At 40.5% G+C, this 18,084-nt stretch overlaps 1 long non-coding RNA gene across 3 annotated transcripts in view; it reads left to right on the top strand.

Annotated features, from left to right (window-relative positions):
- Nucleotides 1-18,084, top strand: part of LOC135416090 (uncharacterized) — a 104,005-nt gene that overhangs the window by 48,148 nt on the left and 37,773 nt on the right. The window contains exons 3-4 of one of the 3 annotated variants that reach the window (XR_010431433.1): nucleotides 4,104-4,276; nucleotides 11,737-11,848. The exons of 1 other annotated variant lie outside the window; for it this stretch is intronic. This is a non-coding gene — a long non-coding RNA (uncharacterized LOC135416090). The remainder of the gene's footprint in view (nucleotides 1-4,103; nucleotides 4,277-11,736; nucleotides 11,849-18,084) is intronic. One more of the 3 variants, XR_010431435.1, reaches the window with a different exon arrangement.

The following is an 18,084-nucleotide window of genomic DNA, read 5'->3' as shown; positions in this document are numbered from 1 at the left end:
TGTGCAAGACGCCAGAGTAGGTAGTAACCCTTTCTTCTTACCAGAAAAGAACATATATGTGACAATGGTAACATTCCAATAATAATATTTTTGTGACAGTGGTAACAAGGCATACATAATTGAGAAAGGTAACCACACAGGAAGAAAAACTGTTAGGCAAACCCTAAATTAATGAAAACGAGTAAAGACTTCATATAAATTCTCACAAATCTAAATCAAAGCCAATCAGAACAAGAAAGTTGTTTTGCGAACAAACTCAAAAATATTTAATTTCAGGAAAGCTGACATCCTTGAATATATTCTTCCAGTAAATGATGCTGTCAAAATGTAGTACTCACAGTGATTTGTGAAAGATAGCCAGTAAAGTTTGTAAGACCATGATCTAGTTTCAAGTGTAGTGCACTATGAGCCCAAAGATTATATGGCAATAAATTACAACGCAAAGCACCAAGAACATGGTGAACATTTTCTGTGTGGTATTTGGGGAAATATTCTGTAAGTGTGACCAACTATAGTCATTGTATTTGTGTTAAATCGGTAGAATATGTTGTATTTGTGTTAAATCGGTAGAATATGTTGTAAGTGGAAGGGCACGCAGTACCTCTTAAGTATCCAGATTTTATATCTGCGGGACAGTCCCTTGCTCTCAGCTACTTTAAATCACAGTTTGCAACATAGACAGTCTCATGTGAATTTTTAATTTCATCCATCTGGAGTGCTTATACCTAACTTGACCACCACTCAGAGGAAATTATAATATATATTCCAGAAGTTGATTATTTTTTTGGTGATCTCTCATTAAAATTACAAAAGTCTAAAGTGGAATTTTTCCATAATAAGTATATCAGAGTGGATGAATGAAAAAAATTTCAGTTCAAAAGGCACTAGAGCAGGTGAAATCTAATAGACTAAAGACTAATTGACCTTTTTTTGACTTTGATGAAAACATCAAAAATCAATTTTGCTTTATCGGTGATGTTTCAAAATAGGTAAAAATATACCACATTCAAGATTGTTGGCAACTTGGGAATGTTGACAATCTGTTTCTATGATGTCAGAAAACACTATAAAATTACCATTCTTTTTGTTGTTATTTTGTTTCATCTTTGCTTAACATAAGCACAAGTCAGTGAATGATTTCTGTGCAAAATGACAGGTTACCTGAACAGTGGAGAGCCATGAGCTTGAAAGATCCAGTTGGTATTTCCAATTTAGTATCTTTTGGCTTGCATATAGAAGTATAAGCATGTAAGACTTGTATTTTAAAAGTACAAAATGCAGAAAAGAGAGAATTCTGGGAATGTAACATTAAGGGACTTCAGAAATAGATGACTGGAAGCATCTAAATGCAGCCTGACATTATGAAATGACCCAGCGATATTTCACTAAATTGGGAATTAGAACAATACAACTGGCAGCATGTTTTTTTGCTCAGAAAGCTAAGGTCTTGTTCAAGCAGGGAAAGCCTCTCAGGCAGACTTTGTCTCTGTGGAATCCCTCTTCGTGGTTACCAACTCATCACAGATGTCTCTCTACCTGGGAGTATTTCCAAAACTCCAGTCTCTGAAATCCTGCTTTCCCTTGAAGAATTCTTATTTTATTAAAAGCATGCAAAGCTTTTATCTCTTCAGAAAAGCTTGAAACAGTAGGATAATAAGAGCTCAGAAAATGTAAAATCCTGACAGGAAAATTCAATACATGTATATACATATATACATATACATATATATATATGTATATATAAATTTCAATAGTACTTCATGATGTTTTAAGGCATTTAGGGGATTATTTTGAACAGTAATCAAAAATAATCAGTGATATCACAGAATATGCCGAGCTGGAAGGGATCCACAAGGATCATCAAGTCTAACTCCTGGCCCTGTACAGGAACATCCCCAAGAGTCACACTGTGTGCCTGAGAGTGTCATCCAAACACTTCTTTAACTCAGACAGGCTTGGTGCTGTGACCACTTCCCTGAGAAGTCTGTTCCAGTGCCCAACCACCCTCTGGGTGAAAAACATTTTTCTAATATCTAAGCTAAACCTCCCCTGACACAACTTCAGGCCATTCCTTCAGGCCCTGTCACTGGTCACCACAGAGAAGAGATCAGTGCCTGCCCCTCCTTGTTGTAGATTGCAATGAGGTCTCCCCTCAGTCTCTTCTTCTCCAGGCTGAACAGACCAAGTGACCTCAACCGCTCCTCATCCGGCTTTCCCTCCAGGCCCTTCACCATCTTCATTGCCCTCCTTTGGACACTCTCTAATAGCCTCATATCTTTCTTATATTGCAGAGACCAAAACTGCACACAACATTCAAGGTGAGGCCACCCCAATGCAGAGTAGAGCAGTGAAGGTTCAGATGGATAGAGAACAATAGATACAGTATTTTCATTGTGGAATTGGGAGGACAGGACTGCTCCTTTTTTGGATTTCTAGTGGATACTGTTTGAATTAATACATGTCTAAAGGGCAAGTTTGAATAAAAAACTTGGCTTTAAAGGTTATGATTTTTTTTCACACTTCATCACTTAAGTCTGAGGTATAGATTTTTATTTTTTTTTTAATTAGCAGTAGACATACAGGAGATTTGCATACTTCAAGAAAGTACTAAATAGGGAAAAGCAGATTGTGATACTGGACTCTGTCTAAAAACAAAGATAAAAAAAATAACAGCACTGAAAAATTACGTAGATAGGATATTTTTTGTAAAAAAGCCGTGGTAGTTTAATTCTGATTTTACTTGTGTTGAATTTACACCAGATGAAAGTCAATGGAGTTGCTGCACAGTGTACAGTAGCACGAGGTTAGAACCAAGTCCTGTATCATAAAATATTACATGTAAGTGTATATATGCTTCTTTGTGGGCGCACTGTATCTCTTTGTCTATGCATATTCAAGTGTATATATTTCACAGCTGTTGTCTGCATAATTCACTTCCAAACCCAGCATGCGTTGATTTTCATAACTTTTTGTTGCATTACAATATTAATGGGACTATCAATGGGAAAGGACAAGAGAAGCATTTTTAATGTTTATCTGACAGTTGCAAATTTCACTTGAGGTTGTTTACTGGGATCTGATTGTTGGCAAAGAGAAGTAGGAAAGGCAGCAAGATGAATGGGATCACAGGAAGAAGAGATGTATTTATGGGTCCTCTTAGCACCATCTAAGAGTAATAAAAAGTCCTGTCTTACCCCTCCTTTACTAAGTCTTAAGTTTTAAACAGCAAAAAATGAGGGATTGTTTTAATTAACTTCTATATAATCCAGGTGGCCTGCTCAAGGTGAAACACGTTGTATTTAGATATGTGAAAAAATGGGTGAAGTTTGTTCTCATCCAATTCTCATTCTCATCCAATATATTTTCTCTAGTGGGAAAAATGCCTGCAAATAAGGGAGATTTTGTGGACTTGTGGATGAACCTGCAATGTGATGTCAAACTGTGTACCAGATTACTGTCAGAGTTTGTCTTTATTGATCTTCAGTTCTTGGGCTATCCTATGAGAGGCTTATTTTTATGGGGAGAGCTGAATCTTTCCCCACTTTTGCTCTGCAGTTTTACAGACTCTATGTTTTACAGATCTGGGCGTTGCACCTCCAAATTTTCTGCATTGCAAATATCACTTCAGACAAAAAAAAAAAAGCCCCAAAACAAGAAAACCAACAAACAATCTTGGAATTCTGTTTGTATTTTATCTTATGCTTTAAAAACTTTAAGTAGAAGTTTGTCAACTAGAAATGCAGAGAGCCTAACTTTTCACCAACCAATATTTAAGAACAGAGTAAAAAATTTATAGACTATAGATAACACAAAAATGGTTAAATGGCAGCCTAGGAGTGTTGTGCTCAGCTCTAGTCACTCCTGTTACAGACTACTGCAGAAATAGAAGAATTTCAGAGCTAGGTAGCAGACTGAGTTTTTTGGAAAAACAGGCTGTTTCATCTGAAGGTAAATCTTTGGAGAAGACCATAGAAGTGTGGCAGAAAAGTTTATTTGTCATGCCAAATGAAATACAGTTTAACTCGTTGTGTAGATTTGAACTGCTAAATTCTTCTTCCTAGAAATGACAGCTCATGTGGGTTTTTTTCTGTTCTTCTCATTAGGCTGGTCTATTTTGGTGGATTATGTCTCCTTTGATGCACTGCTCCACTGAGAAGCTTTGGGGGGACTTAGACCACCACTACAGAGCACTGTGGCAGATCTTTTTTTTCAAATGAAAAATATGATGTTTCCGCAGGAAGCAGAGACATTTCCCAAAATTGTAAATATGTCAAAGGTAATTAATTTGGAGGAAGGCTTACAAGAACTTTCAGTTGTCAGTATGTAAAATATTAATTGTCATAGTACATGAATTCTTATTGTGTTTTGAAATATCAGTGAGCAAAAAATAAATGTGGAAAGGGACAGATAAAAACCCCTTGGAAACAAAGCCAAATAGCTATACAAAATGGGGTTCTCAGCTGTAATGGATGGCTTCTACCATTTGCTGTCTTTTAACAAAGCAGTTCTCAGCCAGAGCTAGACTGCTTCGTCCTGTGCTGAAAATACTATGATAGAAACACATGTATCACAGGTAGTGCACAGAAAACTCAGCTTGGATGGGTAATGAGGGAATTTGACACTGAACCAATCAACCAAAACAGTGACCTCCCCGAGATGATGTTGTGAGCCTGCCTGATCTGTGAGCATTTGGGCTGGGTTGTTTTGGTAGGGACTTTTTTTTCTCGCATACAGTCCTGCCTTTCCTGAATCCCTCTCTTCCCCATTCTGTGGGCTGGGGAGAGCTGTGCAGATGGACAGCATATAGTCATGCACATAGTCCAGCGGCTTTGAAAACCATCTTGTGGGAACAAGGGAGGAGGGGAGAAAATGCTTCATTGCTGCTTGTGACAGAAATCCCAGAGAGACAGAGACATCGGTGGAGTCCACACAGTTTATCAACTACCAGGACTAGTTTCTGTTCAGTTATAGGTTTGGGTTAGTTACAGTTAGGTTCCTTTCAGTAGCTAGGTTAATTACAGCTGTGTATTCCCTGTTGTCACTGCCCCCAAAAGAGGGGTCTGTTTCCTACGTGCAAAATCAAAATTTGAACTGCGACCAAGGCAGTGTGGGCAAGTGCTTTATTGAAAAGCCAATGGACAATCAACCAATGGAGCATGTCTTTATTGCCAAAGGCTTCCCCAGCACTATTAAATCAATCTAGTTTTAGTGTGTCCCTGTTCAGAGATCCTTCCATGCACTGTACAAACGGGCAGTACTGGCTTAGTTATTTGCTTACCTCTGAGCTCCATGTGCAACTCTCTCTACGGTGCCCCTGCTGCCTGCCTGCCTTCAGAGCTGGAGCCTCATTATTTGGAGCTGTCCAAGGAGAATTTAGGAGAGATGGTACATGGCTCTGCTTAGCTTGCTTTGTTTTGGAGTGTTATGTGTGACAGAAAACTGGTGTGGCAGAACTAAATGTGAGGTGACGTGCGGACAGAATTACCGGAAGAGCTGATGATCCCAGTGGTCTGTACAGGTTTTAGGTGAAAGCAATATCTCTACTGGCTATGAGGTGGGTGTAGCACCAAGCGAGTTTTTTCCCCAGGGTGATAGATGATACTGACTGACATTATTATTTATGTCCTGAAATTAAGTGCTGATTAGCATATCTCAGGTTGGCTGGTGGATGAAACTGGATGGACACCAATAGCATAACCCTATGAAAATGTATCTTCAGCAGCACACTAAGGTGCACACTATATTTGCACCAAGGCTAGAGCTTGTTCTGTGGCTCAGGAAACTGGGGACAGACTGTGTACTTTCTGCCTCTCCTGTTTCTTAAAATGTCCCTTTAGCAATGAGTATTGATGTGCAATAGGCTCTGCTGAGCATGCTGACAGCAGTGATTCTCAACTGAGTGACAGGATCACAGATGGCACCTGTTCATGCTTATCATAGAAACTTGTTTTACAGGATCATCCCAAAATGCAGAGAACAACTATGTTGTTAACACAGAAATACTATTATAGTGCCATCATAGGTGTCTGTGATGCTGAAAGTCACATGTCATCTGCTTGTGTGAAACTCTGCTTTAAGACAACCTGATTTCATCTCTAGGTCATATGCTGAAGTAAAAAAGGTGTTTGCTGTATTTCTTCTCTCTTTTCAAGTGAATGTCTTACAGCTGTACCCAGCTCTTCTCAGAATGACTTTCACAGGACACAGTGTGGAAATTTGGGAGTTATGTTTAATATATTTATGATTACCTTTATTCATGTTCATAAAATGCTTTGCAGGCATTTACAGTGTATTTTCAGATCCTGATCCTTAGAAACTATAATGTCTAACTTGAAGGAAGGAAAGGAAAGTTAAAAAGGTGGTAAAGGCTTCTTCTCAGGTCTGCAGACAGAGCCACTGGGCATTGACATCTCAAGTCTGATGCCTGTCTTTGTGCCCTAAAATATGACTATATCACTAATAAACTGATGAATCACTGACTAATAACTTTGCTATGCTGGGCAGTAACAAAGGAACTCTCATATGCACCTATTGGGAGGACAGCACTGGAGAGATATATATGCATGATGGGAAATTGGTGGTCAACAGTGAGACCTTCAAAGTTGTACAACCTAGTGAATAAGTCTCTAGGTTTGACTGGGTGCTATATGAAGATCAGAAGAAGGAAACACTCTCAAGTGTCAAGCTGAATTTAGCAATGGAATTTATTCTTACTGGATGTTGTGGCTGACCAAGAAAATGATATTAGGTATTCAAGTTCATTGATGACTAATAAATGGAGTGGTTTTTGTAGAATCATAGAATATGCTGAGTTTGAAGGGATCCACAAGGATCATCAAGTCCAACTCCTGGCCCTGCACAGAAAATCCAAGAGTCACACAAAGTGCCTGAGAGCATTGTCCAGATGCTTCTTGGACTCAGACAGGCTTGGTGCTGTGACCACTTCCCTGGGCAGGCTGTTCCATGCTCAGCCACCCTCTGAGTGAAAAAATTTTTCCTGGTATCAAACCTAGACCTCCCCTGACTCAGCTTCATGATGTTTCCTCAAATCCTGTCAATGGTCACAAGAGTGAAGAGATAAGTACCTGTTCCTCCACTTCCCCTCATGAGGATGCTGAAGACTACAATGAGATCTCTCCTCAGTCTCCTCTTCTCTAGGATGAACAAACCAAGTGACCTCAGCTACTCCTCATAAGGCTTCCCCTCCACACCCTTCACCATCTTCTTTGCCCTCCTTTGGATGGTTTCTAATAGCTTAATGTCTTTCTTATATCGTGGTGCCCAAAACTGCACACAATACTCGAGGTGAGGCCGCACCAGTGCAGAGCAGAGTGGGACAATCCCCTCTCTTGACCAGCTGGTCATGCTTTGCCTAATGCACCCCAGGGCAGACTTATCAACTCCTCAAAGGACTAGGTGATAAAAGAGTAGGTGGTCTCTTTCCCAAGCACGTGGGGAAAGAGCACATTTTGTTATAGCACATTTTGCTATAACAATCAATGTACACTCTAATCTTGAGAATGATGGATAGTTAGGAATCTTAAAAGCTATGACAAGGTCCCACAGCAACTCTTCCGCTTCAACATTCCTTGCTCTGTCCTTGCAGCACCCTGTGCAAAAGCCCAGTTTTCTACATTCTAACATGTTGACAAGTATCAGGGCCTGCATAAGGAGCACAGATGCTGCTCTCAGAATTGGTTGTAGAGACTTGATCAACCTGTGAATATGCAAGTCTGAATATCCTGCAATGGTCTCTAATTCTGCTGTGCTTGTGAAATTGCAGTGTTTCAGAAGAAGTTTAAGGCTGAGGTCCTTTTTTGTTAATACAAGAGCTAATGTTAACATTGTTGTTCTAGAATATGACAAATGTGTTAATATATTCCATGTTCATTAAGTGCTGTTAGTGCAATACTGTTCACTTTCTGTCCTGACTGTAGCTGCCTGAGTTGTGAAGTAACTTGGCATATATTTGTTTTAGAGGTGACAGTATTTTAAAACAAGGTGAAATGATTCCAATATATGAATTCCAAGGTCTTTTTGAAATGGAAGAGTACATGTGCCTAGAAGTAGTAGATAATAAGTCTTCTTTCAAACTCCATTTGAGAAACAAAGCTGCTGCATCTCTATGTTTTATATACATTTGTGAAGTAAAATTGTCAATATTCAGAAAAAGCATGTATCCTTTATTAAAACTGTAATACATAAATGAAGCAACTGGGGGCAAAGCTTCCCCAAACCCCTTCCCTATTTTCAAAAATCTTAAATACATTTAAATTTGAAATCTGGTGTTCATTAATGGGCTGGCCTTGTTACACTCAGACTTGTTCCTGTGACTTGCATGGCTGGGAAAGGAAGAAATTTTGGAGCATAGCTAAGTTTTTTCAGAAATCACATGCCTCTTTTGCCTGTCTGCTTGGGACGAATGTAAATGCACTTGTGTTTTCTGGTGATTGTCCAGAAGATAGCCTCTTCGGCATTCCACCGAACGGCCACCTGTCCGCCTGTAATAAATGATGGCTATAAAGGGAAGTGATCGCAGCCATGATACAGGCAGAGGCATTTGTTTATATTCTTATAATATGTATCTGATTGAATAGAAATTATCACTTACAATTGACAAATGGAGAGCAGAGATAGTTAGTGGGTATGAGAAAGCTCAGCCAGAGCTGGGCCAGCTGTAAACTTTCTCCAGTGAAGGCTGTCTGCAGAAAGCAGGTGTTGAGCCAGCCAGTGATGAATGGTGAAGCTGGAGGCTTGCTTGTGTTAATGATCCACATATCTTTGTATAGTGGCTTACAGTCAGTAAAGCCTCTTGTTGCTTCTCAGAAAGGCTCCTGATGGGTAGAGGCTGCTGTTTTGGGGTGGAGTCTGTAATTAAGCAAATAGGAAGCAAAGCAGAGAAGTATTCCTGAGCATTTCTCCAGCAGAATAGTACTGACATGTACTGTTTCCCCTCATAGTTTAAGTGTCATCAAGACCAGCTTGCTGAACCCAAGCAAAGCACACCTGGCTGAGTACGGAAGTGCTATTTTATGTTACTGTAATGATAAGATTGTTGTGTGAACAGGGGAAAGAGGTATTCCTTGGAACTTTTTCAGGTCAGTAATCTGCCTTATATGACTGCTCTCTTGAATGGCTGCTATTATTTCTCCCTCTTGTCTCTGTGTAGATATAGTATTTCCTTCTCCAGATCAAGAAACTGAGTATGTCCAAGTAAGAAGCCTAAAAACTGACCAATGGGCTGGAGAGTGAGACAAATGCATTCAGTCTGCAAACAGACTGAATGTTTCCAGTTCCCACTAGCATTTGGCCCTTTTTGTCAAGTCTTGGGAGGGATGCTGGAACTAAAGAAAAATATTGGACCAGAGATGGAAAAGTGTCATGGCTTAACCCCAGCTGGCAACAAAGCACCACCTCACTGCTCACCCACTCGCCACAACAGGATAAGGGAGAGAATTAGAAAAGTGAGAGAACTTGTGGGTTGTGATAAAGACAGTTTAACAAGTAAAGAAAGAGTTAGGCATGCAAGGAAAGCAAAACAAGGAATTCATTCACCACTTCCCATGGGCAGGCAGGTATTCAGCCATCTCCAGGAAAGCAGGGCTCCATCACACTTGGGAAGACAAATACCACAACTCTGAACACCCTCTCTTTCTTCTTCTAACCCCCTCTTTATATGCTGAGTGTGATGCTATATGGTGTGGGATATTCCTCTGGTCAATTGGGGTCAGCTGTCCTGGCTAAGTCCACTCCCAATTCCTTGTGTACCCGCAGACTCCTTGCTGGTGGGGTGGTGTGAGGAGCAACTCTATCTGAGCCAAAACCAGCATAAAAAACAATTTCTCAAGACAAGTAATACCATCTGTGTTGTTTGGCATGAATTTAAAACTAGAGTGGACAAATCTCTGGAAAATATGCATCTGGTAGAAGCGGTGAACAATGTGTTTTTTATGAACTATTTGCACAAGAGCTTTTTGGATTCTACATGTCAAGATCTATTCCTGCAGATACCTGTAGTGATCTGCCCATATTTTTATTTCCTGTCCAAAACTATTTGGAGATGGGGTTGTTGAAAGAATGAAGTAGGAGTGGCTAAGGAATCAAAGTGCAGGTGAGAGTGCTGCAGTGCAGGTCAGCTTTGTGCTTGCCTCCCAGTTTGGTGAGAAGGAATAAAGGTAGCATCACCGTCTATATGTATTTTTGTAGAAAAAAAAATTGAACATGCAGTAAGATGTAGCATAATTTAATGTTCTCTCACCCACCTGTTTGCCTCTGAAAATGTTCCATACGGACTCAACGACTAGAGCTGACTGGAGTGAAAGCACTACATGAAAGAGGCTCATCATATAGCTACTGCCAGGAGTGGGAATAGACTGGGTTATAAGCTGTCGCCTTGTGCTCTTCTTTCTGTTTACTGAAATACTGCCTTGTGCCTGGTAAGGGAAGCTACTCTAATTCTTGGAGTCTTGCCCTAAATCTGTTTTTTCAGTTTGGTAGAAAACATATGTCCCAAATCTCTGAGAACTCATTACTCCTGCTGGAGGATAAGTTCAGGGAGTGCTGCCAGTCAACCCTGTGCAAGGACTTTCAACTCAGAAGGGAATGTTCTCTCCATTAATTTTCTGCCCAGATACTGAATACTACTAGGGAAAGGGTTATACATGAGCTGGGTAATTGAAAACAACATTACAGAAAAGCAAAGCATTTGAAAGAAACACCAGTTTCTTCCTCATGTGTTAGTTCTACTGATAGCTATTACTTTAGGTTTCTCTCCAACATAGGGAGCTATTGGCTACAAATAAACTCTCCTTTTTTTATATTGTTTCCAATTAAAAGATGAATGGTGATTTTTCTGGCTTGCAAATGGGATAGCAAATTGTTCTGACTGAAGACCCACTGGCTTTGGCTTTCTTCCCTGTCTTAAATTTCTTTTCACACCTCATATTTGTGCAGTGAGAAGGCTCCTCTCCAGAGATCTGGCTTAGGTAGAGTGCACTGCTCTACACACTACTGCCCAGTCTTGCTAGGACAGAATGTTCCTTGCATAAGTTCATAAATCATGTAATGCATGATGTGATCAATATATCCCTTCCATATTGAAATTCCAATAATCAGCTTCTCCAAGCAAGTAGGAGTCCAAACTTGGTACATACACCTCAAATCATGTTATGTCTATCAACATGTTGCTTTTGGGGATTTTGTCACAGATGTTGGCATTGTAAATTCTCTAGAGCAGTAATTAGGATGTGTTTCTGCTTGTGAATCATTGTTCAACAGCAGAGCATTATTTTTATCCCTGTGTTTAGAATTATGTGCTTGCTTTAGCTTTAGTGTCACAGCTGTGGGCTTGTATTCCTAGTTCTGCCACTTACTCCTGTGCCCTGGAGAATTTGCTATTGGTGTCTGTCCTGTACTTTTGATGGGACAGCAATACTTTCTTCTGAAACCACTCCAAAATCTTCAGGCAGGACAAACCTCCTAAAGAATGCTTTGTGAGTAAAATGCTAGGCTGAATGATAAAGGAGAGACTCAAAAATTCCCTTGCTGTTTTCTTAATATCTTATTGTTTGGAAAAAAATTAAACTATCCTTCTTATAAAGCTTATAACAGAATAACTGACATTTGTTTTAAACATGAAAGCCCTTACAGTAGGAAAAAACCCTGTTTATTGCCTTAGCTTTACTATACTTTTCTTTGTGTGTTACATTGACCAATTCTCGTCCTATTTTAATCCAGAGAAGCCCAGAATGATGTTTCAAGGGCGAATCTAAGGCAGTCTGAGTTTATCCACTCAAGTTTGGTACTGAGAAGAGGAGGTGATGAATAAAGTACTTATAACTTTGCTTAGGTAAGTGCCCCTTTGTCATGCTATCATAAATAAAGTCTGTGCAGGTTTAACAATTAAATTAGCTACTGGCAGCAAGGAGATGTTGTCTCCTAAGTATATTTGTTGGCAGATACTCACACATACCTAGAATTGTGATGGGTTATGGGGTAGAAGATATGTCTTTTAAAAAAAACCCCAACCTTAAAAAACAAAATCACATAGCAAAAAAAATCAACTCCTGTTCTTCGGTGGTTCACTTTTTGGTGTCTGATGGAACATCATAGATCTGAAGGGCAGTGCTGTTGCATTCATCTGGTGTTTAAGGATTAACTTATTTTGCTGCAGCTTCAGTGTACTTTAAAATCTGACTGAGTATTATCTTGAATGTTCTTCATGCTCTTCTTGTAATTGAAGTTGAAAGTGTCTACTGCCATGTTCATTTGGCAACACTGACTTTCACTGAGATATGTTTGACTTATGAAAACACTTAAAATTAAATAGGAAGAGGTAACAGGCAGTGACAGCATATCTCACCAGTATAGTCCTAAATTAATTAAACACTGTGAACTCTTATTAGTAAAGTTATGGAAGATACAGGAGACCATAATGTATATTCATTACATATATGTCACCTGGATATTTTCATAGTTGCAAAGGCTTTCCCCCTAACACAAACTCCTCTGTGTTGAGTGTGGGTTTTCTTTTTCCAACCAGAACCTCTGCCTTTACTCCAATCTGGAAAGCCCTCTCTGTTTCATCAGTACAGATGTATGAAAAAACCAGGGGAGAATGAGAGGAATTGAAAAGGATCAAATAGCGTGTAGGGGATACTGTCAGTGGAGCTGAAAAGTGAGTGTGAGCTGATAGAAGCTGTTGCAGTGCTAGCGAGAAGAAAGGGACTGAGCGTGGATACTCAGCGTGCTTCCTAGAAGAGAATGTCTTAACTCTGCTTTTGGTAGGGAAATTTTCTATCTTTGTCCTTTCTATCCCCACTGACAAAATTCCATGGGAACTAAGGCAGTATGAAGAAGCTGTAGAAGTTTCAACAAGAATTCACGTAGCTTGGTATCCTGTTTGATAATGGCCCTATTGTACACTTTGAGAAGAACAGCAGTATTTGGTAATCCAACAGTTTAGGGGCTTCCTGAGCCAAACATTTCATATTAACTACTGTGATGAAAGGTCTTTGTAAGGACCTTAGCTGAACTACATTTAGCAAAGCAAGAGGGGGAACAGTGTGAACTGGATCTTCTCTTGATCCCTGAAATATACTCAAAGGTAAACTCAAAATACTTTCAGTCAACCCAGAGCTGTTTGTACGGCAGTAGTGCCTTGACTGTTTTGATGAATTCAGATTAAAAACACAAAGTTCATCCTTAAAATAGGTGGGAATGAAACCCTGTGACCCGGAAGAAGGTAGGACTGGAAAATATCATCTGTATGGGGCATGGTTTCAGGCCAGAAGAGTTCTTGTTTGTTTGGTATAGGATGTGAATCACAAGAGCAACTTGTTCTCACTCCAGAACCGAATGATTACTTTGTCTTGTTGTGGAGAGCAAATGTAACCTGGTTAATATGGTTGCAAAGAGGCCTGCAGTTAAATAAAAACTTGGATTTAATTATACCAGGAACCTTTCAACTGTTACAGCTTTCTCAGAGGCCATGGCACTCACAGTTTCTATATGAAACACAGTAGATTGTAGCTACCTGCCTTGCTTGCTCAGTACTGGGCCGTATGGTGGAGAAGGGATAATGCCTTAGATGCAGTACAGGAGCCTGTACTGTTCTTGGTTGTGTATGTTATAAGCCCAAAGAGGAATAGGCTGTGCACAATCCAAACAACTCTCAACAGTCTCAGCCAGAGATTCCTGGCAAGGAGATGTTATTTAGGAATAACACTGGCATCTCTTTTGAAGGAACATGAATTGCAAAGATATTGCTTGTGAGACAGAGTGATAAAAATATAGTGATGCCTCAGAGTTTTTTGATTTTTTATATGGGATTTCCTCCTTCTTGCATGTTTGCTGTTTGTTCTCTCTCCCCACCTTTTAAGGAGAATCAGGGATTGGAGTAATTTGTTGGGTTTTGGATGTGCGTTGTTGTCTTCTTGCTTTTTCCCCACCTGCTGGTTTCTCTTCGTCTTTGGGCCTTCCAGGCTAACATATACCTGCAGCATGAATGTGAAGGTATGCAGCTCTGACACAAGGCCATCCCCTTTCCCCTCTTTGCCCCCATGCATGTGCCAAATGCATTAAGAATCAGTCAAGAGGACTGCTACAAAAAGAAAATAGTGCTGACATTATCTCTGCTCCTCCTACTACCCTAGGGTTCCTTGTGCAGTATTTAAGCATTGTTGTTAGTAGGAGGGTGACCCTACCTCCCTCTATGGTGCTTGGAAACATGGTCTCTCTAAGTGATTTAGACTTTTATCTCACTCTTGAAGTTCCCCACCACCACCACTGTTTCAGCTGTGTTCTTATTCTCAAATTTCAATCTAAGCAGTGACCTCTGTGTTCTGCTCTGTTGCTGTGGGTAGGGCACAAGGGGACCCTGTTCTCTTTCCTTTCTTTCCCCAGACATCCTGCATGCAGGTGACTATTCGTCCCATGACTGATGGTACATCTTTCTAGAGTACATCAGTGCTGCCCCTACCCTGAACTGCTGGATAGGAACGGGAAATATAACATCTCTGGTCCTCCTTTTGTAACGGTTTTGCCCCATGTGAGGGGTGCGTCCCACAGCAGTGTATCTCAGCATATCGTTAGTGCATAATTATGCTCTGGAGCTGACTTTTCACAGTGACAATTACCTTCCCTGTAATTTTCCAGTTAGGAACTGCCACCGCATGCTTTATATGCGTAAAAGTGTGACATCAGTCTCTCTATGTTTGTTCCAGTGGAATGAAGGAAACTAAGCATTATGACAGGAATTGACAACAACATGTAGCCTCATGCAGACCAGCCAGCTCTTTCCACTAAGCAAAAGCATACATTCACTCTGAGCTAGATAGCTTTTGGGTCCTGACTTGCAGCCACTATCTCATGACACTAGGCAATACTTCCTCTTCTCCTTGTCTCTTTCCTTTTCACTTTGGCTCTTCTCTCTGCCCACCTGACCTAAATCCAAGAGGAGAGAGCTAATAACACAATAATGTGGGGTGGGAATCTTTCCACTGCATCCTCTCCCCACCCCCACTCCTGTCCATACAAGATTGATAATGAAACCGATACCTTTCACCAGCGTAATTTTCATATTTAATGAGCGTGACTCAGAAACTATTACATTAATTAGTCAAATCCCACAAACCGTTAATGGTGCACGCGGTAATTAATATTGTATTCAATTAAAAGCTGACCTGTTTCAGGTGCCTTCCCCTGGTTTGGGGGGCTCTTTGCAGATAGCGTATGTTCCAGTGCCTGAGGCCAAGCCTTTTATTTTGTTCCAGTAGTGGGCAAGGGAGGTATTTTTTTTCCTGTTTTGCTTTTATGGTTTTTTTCTTCATGAACATATGCTGGTTTGTCCCCCAACCCCCCCGCCCCTCCATCTCCAAACGTGCTGCTCTCACTATACAGACAACCTGCTTGCTGTGATTTATGGGTTAGCACAGTGCGGGGCTCACAGACTGGAAAATTTCCAGTTTACACAAGAATTCCCTGAAAAATGAGCTTGGTTAATTTATTTCTTTCATTAACGAGTTTGAACTGTGAGATAATCTTTCTGAAACCTGCTACCCATACCTTCACAAACCCTGGGAAGCAAATAGGGCCTCTGTTCTGCTTCCACAGGGCTGAAATTCACACCTCAACTAGCTGTAGACAAAAATGTGTGGTCAAAACCTATTTTTGAAACTTATTTAAAGAGGTGAGGTTTTTCTTCTCACCTGAAGGTGAGAGGTGGAGGTCCTAGGTCATAATGGTAATGCTGCAGACCTGCACTGAGTTAGCTCACTGCTATATCCTGCTGAAACCTGTGGACTTGCTGCTCGTTGGTTCTGTGGGAGCAGGGTGCAGGCTTTAAGATAAGCCCTCTTCTATTCAGCTGTTCACTGGTTGCCTAAGATCCAGAAACTATATTCAGTAATTTCCTGTGCTATTTCTTCCTGTTCAGTATGAGGTGAGGAGTTGTATATAGGTCCCGTCCTGATGCTTCTCTCTCCAGATGTGATCTGAGGACCGCCGATTACACTTGGTGTTATTGTTTCAAAGGAGTTTGGGCCATTCCATCAGAAACATTAACAACAGACTCTTCGACTTCTTTTTTTTTTTCCTGGGGTGTGTGTCTGTTTTGTTTGTTTGGGGGTTTTTTCCTTCTTCATTTTTGCCCTGTTCACAGTTATGGTATGTTTCCAAAAGCTCTATAATACCTCTATTCCATGATGAGTGGCTTGGAATATGCTAGCTAATCCCTCCTGCATATTCAGAGATCTTGCTTGGGCTCTCTCCGATTTTCCCATGTTCAGACGTAAGAAGGATGTGGAAGTGTTGGACAAGTCCAGAGGAGGGCCATGAAGTTGATAAGAGGACTGGAGCACCTCCCCTATGAAGACAGGCTGAGAAAATTGGGGCTGTTCAGCCTGGAGAAGAGAAAGTTGCATGCAGACTTGATAGCAACCTTCCAGTACCTGAAGGGGGTCTACAGAGAAGCCGAGTTCGTCAGGAACTGTAGTGATAGGACAAGGAGTAATGGGTACAAATTGAAAGAGGGGAAATTTAGGTTAGATATGAGGAAGAAATTCTTTACTCTGAGGGTGGTGAGACCATGGAATAGGTTGCCCAGAGAGGTTGTGGATGCCTCAACCCTGGGAGTATTCAAAGCCAGGTTGGACAAGGCCTTGAGCAACCTGGTCCAGTGGAAGGTGTCCCTGCCCATGGCAGGGGGAGGTTGGGACTGGGTGATCTTAAGGTTCATTCCATTAAAATTCTATGATTCCATGATTCTATGACATACAAGTGGCCAGTACTGAATACAGCTCTAAACCTTCTCACTAAAGTTGAATAACAAGGAGCCATTGTCACCCATGTGTCTCACAAAAGTTGTGTCTGTGGATAAATATCAAAGCATCATTTGTAATAAAATCATCCTGCTTGCTGCTGAACAATTTGATATCTGCTCTTACCAAAGACTTGTTCACTGAATCACTGCTCTCTAAACAAATGTCTTGGTTTCTCTTGCTGTATTGCATGATTTCCCCCTACAGACAAATGTATTGCTCTTCATGCTAATTTTCTGCAGAACAGGAGGGAAAAATATGCTTGTCTTGAAAATACGCTATTGCTACAAAGACTTTGAATGAGAAACACATGAAATATCACTGTGATTTCTTTCTAAATAAGTTTAGTAATCTTTTAAGAAAATAAAAAAAATGAAACAATAATTGTATTACTTAGCTTTGTAAACATCTATTATTATCCTTTAAATCAATAGAATTTACTGAGAAGGAGCTTCACTTATTATCATTAAGGACTTTCATGGCAGATCTAGTGATGGTGTCCACATACTGAGATCTGTTCAGTAAACCAGCTGAAATGTTTCTGTTTCTGTAGTGTTTGCCACACTTATGTCTTTCAGCCTGTCTTTCAGCCTTTTTTTAAAAAGTTTTCCATGAATGTGTTGGCTCCTTTATACTGACACTGAGTTTCCTGACAATAGGATTTCCTGTACCAGTCTTTTGTGGTTCTTTTGGGAATCTCAGTATTTTGTAGACTGTAACCTGAGAACCGTTAGTGTGGATGATGCAGGCATGCCAATATTTGACTTCAATGCTGTGTAGGGCAGGGAGAATATTGCTTTTTGTTCCTTGACGGGAATTGTTATGCACTATATTAAATACCTCGAAAGTACCAGCTGAATAAAGTATCACAAATACTTTTAATCTGCATATGCTTCCTTTGAAAGGGCAGGTGTCAAGTAGGCATGACTATGAAAATGACTGCAAGTGCTGATAAGAATACTTGTGTTCTCTGAGCCACTACTACTTGATTTTAACTGAGGGTTAGGCAATTTTAACAAGGCCTGCTCAGCGGGATTCAGTGGGCTGTGCCCTGTTCCATCCAGTTGGCTACTACAGTATGTCACTGGTGTGGTTGGCATTGTAAGAGTGCAACCCAGGGAGTGCCTTGGGGCTGGGGGACTAATGAAACACATGACAACTCCCACAGGACTATGGTAAATATTCTGTGGTTTTGAGATTTTAAGAGTGAGGTAAAATTATCAACACCGTTTCCAGCACAAATCCAAAACATAGCACCATACTGACT

Source organism: Pseudopipra pipra, chromosome 6 (assembly GCF_036250125.1).
Source record: "Pseudopipra pipra isolate bDixPip1 chromosome 6, bDixPip1.hap1, whole genome shotgun sequence".
NCBI classification, from domain to species: domain Eukaryota; kingdom Metazoa; phylum Chordata; class Aves; order Passeriformes; family Pipridae; genus Pseudopipra; species Pseudopipra pipra.
Note: the sequence above shows the minus strand (reverse complement) of the source record. Positions and strands in the feature narration are given on the sequence as shown.